General features: G+C 37.1%; 1 long non-coding RNA gene across 1 annotated transcript; it reads left to right on the forward strand.

Annotated features, from left to right (window-relative positions):
* Nucleotides 1–7,354: 7,354 nt before the first annotated feature.
* On the forward strand, nucleotides 7,355–8,008 carry LOC115989190. The gene is made up of 3 exons (XR_004091840.1): nucleotides 7,355–7,481; nucleotides 7,575–7,642; nucleotides 7,809–8,008. It is a non-coding gene; the product is annotated as an uncharacterized LOC115989190 (long non-coding RNA).
* The last annotated feature ends 2,014 nt before the right edge of the window (nucleotides 8,009–10,022 follow it).

Here is a 10,022-nt window from a genome sequence, read left to right on the forward strand (position 1 = left end):
AATTAACAAGAATATATTATTTTAGGACATGAATGAAATGCAATATGCTTCATCAAATTGGAGATATGCAAATTAGTCAACCAATAACTGAAATTATTCCCAAAAATGTCAAATAATGTTATGGGCTAAATATGTATAATGCAGTACTACAATAAATTATAAATGCTATTATATTATACAACTTATAGGTTCAATTATTCTCCCCCCCCCCCCCCCCCAAAAAAAATCTTGAAGGTTTAATAAAATAAAATAAAAACTTCGAAATATTCAAGTCCGTCCTCATTATCATTCATTGGTTTTCCTATTTTTGGATATGAAATTGAAAGGAACGGGAAAAGGGAAATGTAGAGTGTAAGACACTGATACAAAATATGCAATGCATATGAAATGTAAAACGAATTACATTAAGAAAGGTACAAAGTAACCACAATATTTTTAATGTTAGGTCCTTTTGTAGTTATACTCTGATTATATAATGTGTTATAAACTCGGCTTAAAACACTAGTATTACTATTTTCGTGTGTGTTCTAATAAATATTACTGTTTACTCAAAAAAAATATTTTCAATGTGGAGTTCAGGATAGGCGACAACATGAGATGTATGCAGTTCATTAATTGTCCAAAAGGGCCACTACTTCAGCTCAATTTTTGCTTTCATCCTAAAATCAAACCTTAGCTTCACAGACGTTAGGGACATAAGGAATTAGATTTGTAACTGTTCCCCTCTTCTTGAAACTTTTATAAAACCAAAGGAAGCACTAACTTTTATAAAACCATTTTGTTTTCTCTATTTTCTCTTTTTCTTTTTTCTTTTTTTGGGGGGGGGGGGGGGGGGGGGGGGAAGGTGTTTGTTTAGTGATTTTTTTGATTTAAAAAAAATATATATGTGGGTTTATTTGGTTGATGGCAAAATGTGAGAATGGAATTGGAGAATTGGGTTGCACTTACTTGGATCAAATTGATAGAATGAAAATATGGAATAGGTCAAAACAAAATGGTAAGCTTGAAAACCAACTATAAGTAGATCAAAATACTTTAGCCCAAGAAAGCAAATAATTATTTTTATTTATTTATGGTAAAAGCCCAATAAAACATATTCTTTGACATGTCATTCACAAGTCACAACAAATATAGAGACACTTGACCGGTTAAAAGATAAAAAGAGCATTAATTTTGAGAGACCACATTTGATTTTATATGTTCAACTAGTTGACCAAATAAATAATTTGTCACGAATTAAAATGTCACATGTCAATTATCATAACAAAGGAGATAGAAAAGGTTGAAATCGAGTGTGTTAGGCTTGATTTCCTACAACAAACTCGATTCTAATAGACTCGAGATGCTAGTTTACTAAATAGTTTTGGAAACATAATAACTAGCAAAATTATTAGCAAAATGGTGTTAAATTGCAAAAAAATTCGTGTCCCCTTCTTTGAAGGTAAAAAATTGTTGAAGATTACTCCCTAATATAGCACGTTCAATATTGTTCCACTACAACAAATCTGACTTTTTGAAGCCAGCTCACGCGGGAGAGCAAAAACTACCCTCTTTGATTTAAAATATCGGTTGTATGGAGTAGTTTATTTCAAGGATTCTTCTAAAAATTTGTGACCCACGAAATAAGGTTGCTTTAAATCAGGCCTGGCACATTAATTAGCATTTATTTCCACGGTGTTTTGTGAACCCTTGAAAAATGTGGGTTGAAACAAATCAAGTTTCTTGTAGTGTTCAACCACCATTGGGAAATACTTGCCTCTTTCAAAAATAATGCAAAAGAAGGTTCCCCTGTTCACCTCAAGTTGAAAAAGCTTTACTTCAATATCGATATAAAAATTGCGAATACCCACATCCCACCAATAACAAAACAGAAAATCTTTGGGTAATTCGAGATAGCTAGGCCTTGTCCAGTGAGAAAGAGTAGTGTGAAGGCACAATATAAGGAAAAGTGTTTGGATTTGGGGATTGAATGTGATTTGGGTTTGGATTTCATGGTTGGATTGGTTTTGATTTTGTTATTTGAGTTAGGTTAAGTTTTTGAGTAATGCTTCCATTAACAATGCCTCTGATAGGATTCCTTTTCTATAATTTTTTTCTAATTTAAATGGCAATTCGACCAGTTACCCTAAGCACAAATATTTTGCAGTTACTAAATGCGTTCGAGTGGGGGATGCTTCAACTCTGCTAAGGATGGAGGGAAGCGAATTTGATATTATTATAATTGAACAATGCTTGCTTGGTGTGAATGATGTTGACCTTCTTCAAATTGGTAGAGAGATGGATTTGCCTGTTATTGGTAAGTACACAGTGTGTGTGTGTGTCTTTTTCTTGGATAAGTATGTCATTTTCTGTTTCATTAACAATTTTGTGAATCTAACATCTCTATATTTATAATGTTACGTAGTGACATCCGAGGATGCTCAACCTAACATTGCTCAACGGAGTTTGGAAAATGGCGCCTGTGATTATCTGCTGAGCCTATCCCGATGAGTGTTCTTAAGATGGTGTGGAAATATATGTTTTTCAAGAAAGACAATAATGTGTCCAGAGTGAAAAATCAGCGGATGTCTTGGACACCAGACTCTCATGAAAAGTTTGTAGAAAGTGTGCAAAAACAGGGGGGCGCTGCTAGTATGAGTCTTTTTCCTAATCTTATCTGCATTAATTTGTTGTTCTCACACTCTAGTCATTTATCTGCTCATGTTCACTGTCCATTGCTTTTAATGTTGCAAGTTGGTGAAGTCAATTACTTTAAATAATTTAGTGCCCCATTTATGACTAAAAAAAGAGTTTGTTAGATATGGGAAGGAAAACATATGGAGCCCCTGTACTGGAACTAGTTCCCCATAAATTAAATATGTCCATTTTAATTATTCTCGCTGAGAAATATAGCACATTGTATGGAGCCTTAATTCTGTAAGGGTATGCATTTATCATACCAGCGTCACTTTATGTAACTAATATTTCCTTTTTTGAAACAATAACTAATGTTAATTTTGGAATCATTAGTTTTTGGTTAGTTCAATGAGGTTGAAAATAATCTTTTTATTAGTTTTTTGGGTTATTCTCTTAATGCAACTTCTGGGAAAAATATTTGTACTAAGGGTTATTATTATTATTTTTTAAATGCAATCTGTTAGGGTTGTTTTGTGTTTCTGTAGGTCCAAGAATAGAAAATTTTTTTCCTTAAGAATGGAATTTTGTTTCTGAAGACAGGTAATTAAACTCAGCCGTTATGATTTTTTGTGCACTCCATCCCATTCTTCAATATTAGCATTTTAGCTTGTATTACAATATCTTATATATGTTGAAGCAGATGCAACTCCCAAGAAAATTTTGCAACTCTTTCAAAGTAACTTTAAGGGTTTCGAAGATGTTGATAGGGAAAAGATTTCCAGCCATCTTCAGGTAATTGTTATTGTTAATGTATATTATGTTATGGGCTTTAGACCCAGTTAGATTACTTGTATAGTACACTTTACTTGTACCGCACACATATGCCTCTTATATAAAGGCACTGATGTATATTCTTTTATTCAAGAAATACAATTCAATCATTCTGAATTTCTAACATGATATCAGAGCCACTGCTCTGACCTTTTCTTAGCAGTCTTGTCTTCATTAGTGTGGCTTTCTTTTTAACAACGCTTCCGCCATCACAACTGCCGCCGTAGCCTCTCGCCATTGAACCTCCGACGTCATCCAGCCGTCGTCCTTGGGTTACGGACCTACAGCCGCCGTCGTTAAGGAGTTTCATACTGCACAGACCACTGCTCTTTGCATCACCGCTGCGAATATTGCTCCGATTTCATTTTTGAAGGTACCACTGAGATCGTCCTGAGTCGATTTACACACTCGTGGAAGCCTCGCCGCCATCGGAGACCGCACGCACCCCCACGCGCCGCTCAAAGCTGCTGTGACGCTGATCATGCGCCACAGTTTTCTTGCACGCGCCGTTCACGTGCCTCCACGCGCGTCCGGTCTACGCCACGCGCCTCCACGCGCTCCCACGCGCCGGAACCTGATCTGCTGACGTCATCGCCTTTGCCATATCAGCCTTAGCTGACGTCAGTATCCACTAATCTGCTAACGTCATCGCCACGTCATCCTGTGACGTCATATACCTAACCGTTGACCGTTGACTTTGACCTGCCGTTGATCGTTGACTTTTTCTGGAGTTGACTTTTTCTGGAGTTGACTTTTTCAGTCCAGGTTCTCTTTACCCAGTTTTTCTCGTAGATTTCATTTTTGTTGTCTGTTTTTACATATTGTGTCTCTAAATGGATAAAAAGGATATTTTTGTTCCTCGCCCTATCAATACTATATTGGAGGGGAATAAAAATTACTTATCTTGGTCTCAAGCTATGCGCAGTTTTCTTAAGGGTTGCATACTCTGGCATTATTGTACTGGTGCAATCACTATTCCTATCAAGGAAGCAAGTGAAGAAGATGCTGTTTTTCTTGGTTGCATCATTGAATGGGATAGTCATAACCACATGATCCTCGCATGGATTCGGAACACTTCCATTCCCTCTATTTTCAATCTGTTGGGTAGGTTTGATGATGCAAAATCTGCATGGGATATGTTGGCCAAAAGGTACTCCTCTACTCATGGATCCATGAAATATCAGTTAGTGGTTGAATTGCATCAACTCAGGCAAGAACCAGGGCAATCCATCAATGACTATTATGATTAGCTTCGCTTCATTTGGGACCAAATTGACTTTTCTGATCCAACTTAGGCATGCTCAAAGGATGCTCAGCAATATACTTCCATCAGAGATGAATTTCGCCTTTATGAATTCCTGATGTCACTTCACAAGGACTTTGAGCCCATTCGAGGTCAGCTTCTAAATCGCAGTCCTGCTCCCTCTCTTGATACTGCTGTGAATGAGTTAGTTAGAGAAGAAGCTCGTCTTACAACCCTTCAAGCCCAGAATAAGCTCAATGTTTTGGCTATTACTCCATCTACTCCACTCATAGAGCAACCTCAGCAATCAAGTGATTCCTCTAGCTCTAACAATCGTCGCAAGCAGATCAACAAAAAGGTCTGCAACTATTGCAAGCGTTCTGGCCACACCATTGAGACTTGTTACCGTCGCAACAAATCTACTGCTGCTGTTGCTAATACTGAGCCTACTCCGCCAATAGCTTCCACCTCAGCTGAGTCCTAGTCTTCTGGATCCACTATCAACCTCTCCCCCACTGAACTACAGGAGATCATAGTTCAGGCTGTTCGTATGGCTGGTAATGCATCTCTCTCCACTGCCCTATCTGTTCTACCCGGTAAGTCTCAAACTTGACTTTTTGATTCTGCCTGCTGCAATCACATGACACCTCACTCGTCCTTATTCTCCAAACTTGACCCTACACCACATCTTTTAAATATTCATATAGCTGATGGTTCCACCATGCATGGGAATAGTTTAGGTTGTGTTTCAACCTCTAACCTTTCTGTTCCTGGAGTCTTCCATGTACCTGACCTATCCTATAATTTGTGCTCTGTGGGACAATTAGTTGAACTAGGTTATCGCCTTATTTTTTACTATTCTGGGTGTATTGTGCAGGATCCGAGGACGGGGCAGAAGCTTGGGACCGGTCCTAGAGTTGGGCGTATGTTTCTCGTGGACAATCTTCATCTTCCACCTGTTGCTCCTGTTTCTGTTGCTGCTGCAGCTGCTGCAGTTTCTTCCCTACCTTCTCTTGCACTTTGGCATTCTCGTCTTGGTCATGCACCATCTTCTCGAGTACAACAATTAGCGTCTAGGGGTCTGTTGGGTTCTGTGTCTAAAGACAATTTTGATTGTACTTCATGTCAGTTAGGAAAACAGCCAGCTTTGCCTTTTAATAACAGTGAATCCATTTCTAATAGTATTTTTGAGTTAATTCATTCTGATGTTTGGGGACCTTCTCCTGTTGCTAGTATTGGTGGATCTCGATATTTTGTTGTTTTTATTGATGGTTATTCTCGTTATAGTTGGATTTTTCCTATGAAATCTCATTCTGAAATTTTACCAATATACAGCAATTTTGCAAAAATGGTTGAAACACAATTCTCCAAATGTATCAAAACTTTTCGATCTGATAATACTCTTGAATATACTCAATATGCGTTTCAAGCTCTGTTACATTCCTATGGCACTGTACATCATCTAACTTGTCCAGGTACCTCTCAGCAAAATGGTTGAGCCGAAAGAAAACTTCGTCATATTCTTGACACTGTTCGTGCTCTTCTTCTTTCTGCCAAAGTTCCTACCCCATTTTGGGGTGAAGCTGCTCTTCATGCTGTTCATGCAATTAATCGCATTCCAAGTGCTGTCATCCATAATCAGACTCCGTATGAGCGTCTCTTTGGGTCACCCCCTAACTATCATCACCTTCGCTCATTTGGATTTGCTTGTTTCGTTCTTCTTCAGCCTCATGAACACAACAAACTTGAGCCTCGATCTAGACTTTGTTGTTTCCTTGGTTATGGCGAAACTCAAAAGGGGTATAGGTGTTATGATCCTGTCTCTCATCGCCTTCGTGTTTCTCGTAATGTTGTCTTTTGGAAACATTGATTGTTTGTTGAACTCTCTCACTTTCGTTCTTCCTTGACTAACTCCTCTGTTTTAGATATCTTCACCAAGTCACTTCCTAAGAGACGCACTCGTGATTTAGTTGACAACCTCAAGTTGGTCTCACATCCACCTTGAGTTTGAGGGGGGATGTTAATGTATATTATGTTATGGGCTTTAGGCCCAGTTAGGTTACTTGTATAGTACACTTTACTTGTACCGCACACATATGCCTCCTATATAAAGGCACTGATGTATATTCTTTTATTCAAGAAATACAATTCAATCATTCTGTATTTCTAACAGTTATTCTTATTGTATCCTTAATTGATTTTTCCCCAGCATGTGCATATCTATTTAAACTTAAACAATCATATTAGAATAACGATTATAAAGGTCGTATCCAGTTAGGACCATGCTAATTTAACATGATATCAAGTGTTCTTGACTTAAAACTTGGTGTGAAATGGTGATTTATCAAGTTACCGAGTCAGATGCCTCTTAAGGAAAAATCGCACCTGTTGAGTGATAGTTTATAATGTCAGATTTCTCTTTCGGGAAAGGATACTCACTATTCACTATTTCATGGTGCAGAAATACCGTGATAGCCTTAAAAAAGAGGCTCAGCCACCAATGACCACGGTTGCAAATGAGCCAGATATATTATCACAACAGCAACAAGATCCAGCAGCAAAGAACACTCAAGGCTTTCAGAGTGTAACATTGCCTTTAGAAACCAACGTACCAACCATTGGAGGTAGTACTAGTTGTGGTCCTTGTGGAAACCAAAGCAACGTTTGGATGACCCAGATGGATGCATCTTCAAGTGAACAGATGCGGAATGAATCCACTGGAGGTCAGCCTTTTGACTGGGAAAGCGTTCTCAATGTCCCAGATGAGCTTTCCAGCCTTGAAACTTTTCTGGTAGGTACATCTGGAGGTCCTGATTTGTACTACAATAATGCTCCTCTTCTGGGTCCTTTTCATACTGATCATGGAGAACATGGTTGTTCCCAGGATGGAATAGCTGAAAATTTTAATGGGGATGTTAGTGCTTGTGAACATTTTAACAACCTCTGATGCCGGTACGTAACATGATCCCATTCATGGTTGCTGGTAAGAAATTTTTATAACTTGTACCCATTTTGGCACAAGTTATAAACAATTCTTCTATAAAAAATAACCGACATTTATTCAGGAAAAAAAAAAAAAAAAGGAGATTTATTTATTTATTCATTGTTTCTCTTGCAGTTTGCTGGATTATCTGAGTCTGAAGTCTCACTCTGGTGGCGTCATCCCAAATCCAAGAAAAATGCTTCTCTGTTGGATGCGTCTTTGTTCTCTTTGATTCTACCTGCTTTCCTAAAAGTGTAGTTTTTTTGTTTTCAACTCAGGATTTCAGTCCTTGTTTGCTTTAAATTCCGTCTGTCTGTTTGTTTAAATAAGTGTAATCTTCCAAGTGCTACGGTTTGTAACAAATTCAGGATTTCAACCCAAATTCACGTGTGCAACCTGGTATGTGTAACAGTTTCTACCCTTTCCTAAAGGGCAGACTTTATATCACTTCACTACAGCTATGAAGTTTAAAATCGCTATTTAAGTCGGTTATCTCAAATGAGGTTTCGAAATTTCAAAGTTAATCGAGAATGATAAAAAAAGTGCAGTTTTTATCTGGTAATGTTAAGACTGATTCTGGTTAGTGACGATAAATAATTAATATCCACAGATTTCTTGGCCATCGGTCATTCATGCATGCATGAAAAATTCGTAGAAAGTGTGCAAGAACTGGGCTTTTGATTGTTTGAAACTTTAAATCATTTTCCTAATCTTAAGCTTCATAAATTGGTCATTATCACACGTCTCACTCTCATGCTTTTTACTTCAGAAAAAGAAAACATGAAAATCACTTCTTCCGTCCGTTGAATTCTCCTTCTATGATGTAATTTGGTTAATTCAAACTACTTCTGTTTTGTTTCACTGATGCATACTAGTGTACTCCAAAATAATTCATGGTCCATTAAAAAAAGAGAAGAAAAAAAGTTAACAATGGTATTATTATTATTTTTTTCAAGAATAGTTGGATGTGGAAACACATTTATTAAATTCAGACCGCAACTTGACACGGAATGGGTTTCAAGTCAGAGCCATTGGTTTAACAAAACAGTCATCTGTCAAATCACAAGTTTAATTAAAATTTCAATTAAATTAAATACATTTTTTTTTCTTCTAGAAAAAAATTAAATAATATAAAAAGTTAAAAGGATTGCTGCAAATTTATCCAAAAGATACAATTAAATATGCCAAGAATTCTTCAAGTAGCATTCTTGAAAAAAATACTTGTGAATTTTTATATAATGGTGAAGTTGCCTCTCTTAAAATTTTAATATGGATCACTATTTATGGGGAATGAGTTATGGCTTTTCAATAAACACCTTTCCCTTTGGAGAAATATCTTGGTTGATTTAATATCAACAAATGTTCACAAAACTCACTAAGAGCATTACCATCAGGTCTCTTATAAAAAATGTCATTTTGACATATCAAAAACCTACTTTATTATTTTATCACATCATTTTACAATATCTTATTCATCATATGTTTTATTCTTCAATTCTATACATTAAAATAATATTTACAACACATTAAAATAATATATTAAATTCCTCCCCGTCGTAGTTGTCAACAACAACAACAACAACCTAGAAAATTGTTGTGGCCACAATCACCAAAAAAAACCCACAACTGCCGCCAAATCCACCATCAAATCACAACCACCAAAACAAGAAACCAAAACCAAAAACAAAAACAAATCAGAACAGAGATTGGCACCACCACCGATTCGCCCATCACTAGCTGACCCACCCACCACCATTGATCCGCCCATCACCATCTCAACCCACCCACTGCCGAACCGGTTATCAAATCACTATAAACAAAAAACAAAAACCACAGAAACAAAGATAGGCCTAGCTTGATGTTCCGGCCTGGGTTTCATCGGAGGGGGAGGCAGTGACATGGAGTAGAGGGAAAGAGAGCAAAGAAATGGTTGAACAAGGAAGTGAGAGAGAGAGCAGATATTGGTCGGTGAAGATGAAGAGATATTTTAATCGGAATGAGAGAGAGCTGAATAAAAAAATAATAAACCCATATGCTATATTGTTCCGTATTATGCCAAAGTTATCACGATGCTGTAGTATGTTGTAAAATTTTGATACATTTGAAACACCTCATGAGACTTGAATAGTGGTGTTTGGTGTGTCAAATGTCAAATATTTGGTATTTGACACACCTAATAGTAATGCTCTAACCATCTGAAACACTTCAAAATATGTTTTTAACTCCCCGAAAAATCCCATATTTACACTTCTATCAATCAACCTTTATGACTCGACCGATTGACCTGCTATCATGGTAGATATGGAGCAAACATAAAGGTACACCAAAATAAATGACACTTGTCAAGTC

This window comes from Quercus lobata, chromosome 5, assembly GCF_001633185.2.
Source record: "Quercus lobata isolate SW786 chromosome 5, ValleyOak3.0 Primary Assembly, whole genome shotgun sequence".
Classification (NCBI taxonomy): Eukaryota; Viridiplantae; Streptophyta; class Magnoliopsida; order Fagales; family Fagaceae; genus Quercus; species Quercus lobata.